Here is a 3,051-nt window from a genome sequence, read left to right as displayed (position 1 = left end):
AAAAAAAAAAAAAAAAAAAACCAACCAACCAAACAAACAACAACAACAAAAAACAAAAAAAAAAAAAAAAAAAAACCAACCAACCAAACAAACAACAACAACAAAAATCAAACAAACCAAAAACCAAAAACCAAAAGTACTACAATTTTGGATCTAGTACCACTTAAAATGTTTATTCTTAACAATTCCACAACCAAAATTTTACATACTTCCTATTGTGACCCAAAGTCAAACATAACAAATTGTATATTTCTGAACTAAAAAATTTAATAAATGGGGAATGTAAGTAAAAATTCTCCCCCACTTTAAGCTTACCGATATCTAGTTATTCTCATATTTTATATCAGCTACAGTATGTTCACTTTCCTGGTTTTCTATGTAAGGCATGTGAAAACCCTGGAGACAGGAGGGTTAATTCTTCAAACCAGCATGAGAGTTACACTTTATCCAAATAAAGACACTTGTTTCTGGTTCCAAGAGCAAATTCTTCCATGTTTGGGAACTTCAACAAATCTGTCTTTACCCGTGCTCAAAGACACCAGACAAAAATATAAAGATATATTAATAAGGATTTTTACAAATTCCGTAACAAATTCTAAAAGACCTTGGGAGCAATCCTAAATGAAAAGGTGAAGGTAAGTAAGATTCCTTAATGATAAATAATTTCCTGAAAGAAGGTGGAACAGAACAGTTTCTCAAGCTCTCTTTAAGTTCCATGGTTATTCAAAATTCCCAGTGTTACGCTTTTATATTAGTGATATCACCACCAATATTAGGTGTGTCCAAGTTAAAACATTCATTTTACTTAGATTTTAAGTGAGTCTCCTTATAACATCATTTAGCAGCAGACCATATTATCATCTGATCTTTTTTTTCCAGGTAGAATTTTCCATGTGCTTGCTTGTTATTTTACGTGAATTAACATTTTAGAATTTAGGCCTCTATAAAATATGTAGAATTTGTCTTTAAATATAACCATACTTACAAATTATTTTGGGCAATTTTCTTTAAACCAGAACAATCTAAAATAAGAAGTCATTTTAAAAAATTGATTTCCTAGTATAGATGATTAAATGAGACTCACATTATCTGGCAAACTTTATAGTCTATATGTCATAAAAACTCACAACTTGATACATTACACCCAAATATGTATACATACATATGCATATATATACATGTATTTATATAATACTATATATATAATTTAGCAATAAGGCCATTGACTTATAATTTATACTTTTGCATTCAAATTATGCATATCAGGGCATCTCAGGCATAGTATAATGTCAATGTGGGTACAAATTAAATGCTTCACTTTAACCTCTGAGAAGACAAAAAAATTTAATATAAAGTTTAATGTTTTATGATTTATTGAAATAAATTCAGATGGAAAAATCATACCTTAGTAAGACTGTATAAAGTGAACCTAGTGCCTATCTACCTAGCTAGCTAGCTGTAGAGACTTCTATATAATTTTCAGGCAAAAACATTAATTCAGAGACATAAGTAGGAAATGGAGACTCTCAATCACACGTAGGCTCTGTTGCACTCACATACATTCCACTTGACATAAGTGTTTTACCTGAATATATAGCCCTGACATTCTATTAATAACATTTATTGGGAACTTTCAACCAAGGTAAACAGAATTTATCCTTCCAAGTACACCATTGTTTGAAGGACATTAGCAATACATAATTTGTAGAGACTCTGGTCTTCATGATTCTGTTTTAAAAGCTACCAGATATGCCAAAGCAGTAAGTTATAACCCCAAACCATGAACCTCCTGCAATTGAGAAGAAAGACATTTATTATTTCACACATAATATTGTGGCAATTTCTGGGGAATCAAAGTGTGAATAAATAAAATAACTTAAGTTTATGTACTTTTTATTATAACTCTGGAGAGTTAAAAGGCAATGTGAGCTGCACTGAGTTCCTGGCATGTTTAGTAATAATCAAAGCAGAAGGGGGAAAATGTTTATATAGTGCTAATACAAAAATATTGGTATATTGATTTATATAATACTATTTAATATATAAGCATCAGGACTAAAGTTGTATAAGAAGACTGGGATATTCATGTGAATGGTTTTATATATGGTGTTTTCTCTAGAACAAATCACTACCTGCCTTGCTTCTACAACTGTTCAGCACTTCTAATTAATTTTTCACTGAAAATCTAATGCATTGGTGTGTCATGCTACAAATTACATAACATGCTGTATATGTAATTCAAGAACTTTTGGCAACAACCAATGCCATGTTATATAAACATTATACTGATTTAATACTATATGAATTGTGCATTATTTAGAATCATGTTAAAATCACTAAACATTTTAAGTATAAACTTAGTTACTGTAACTCACATAGCTCTGCATTATTTGTACTGATTGTATAAATTATCCCTGTTGAGAACACGAGGTGTAGTATACTATTAAAATGAGGGAAAATACATTTATGATAAAAAGAATCCTGACTTTACAATGCTGGGTTTATACTGTCAATAAGTAAAGTAAAATATGAAATCTAATGAAAATTTTAAGTAATAATTACAAAACATTAACTAAAGTGTCACCTGTATACTTCAAGGTGGTTAGATGGATCCTTTTTTAATGCCCCTAGTTGCTAATTCTTTAGGACAACCTTCTAGAAAAATAAAGATCAAATTAGACACAAAGTGATATACCATTTACTAAACACAATTGAAGAAATATAAACAAAGCAATGTGACTTTCTCAGAGCCACAAAACCAGGCAATCACAGAGCAACAGTCAGCAATCTAGCTCTCCCACAAGAGAATAGCAAAGTATTCATGGGTACCAGATTGAAAGTCTTTTCTAATTTAAGCTCCATATTTTTCAGACTTTTTCATCCTCCACAAGTCATTTAATCTCTTTCAGTCTTGGTTTTTCTATTATAAAAAGGAAGACAAAGGTTCCTGGGTGGTTCAGTGGGTTAAGCTTCTGCCTTCAGCTCAGATCCTGATCACAGGGTCCTGGGATTGAGCCCCACACCCCATCAGGCTCTCTGATCAGCAGGGAG

This window comes from Mustela nigripes, chromosome 3, assembly GCF_022355385.1.
Source record: "Mustela nigripes isolate SB6536 chromosome 3, MUSNIG.SB6536, whole genome shotgun sequence".
NCBI lineage: Eukaryota > Metazoa > Chordata > Mammalia > Carnivora > Mustelidae > Mustela > Mustela nigripes.
Note: the sequence above shows the minus strand (reverse complement) of the source record.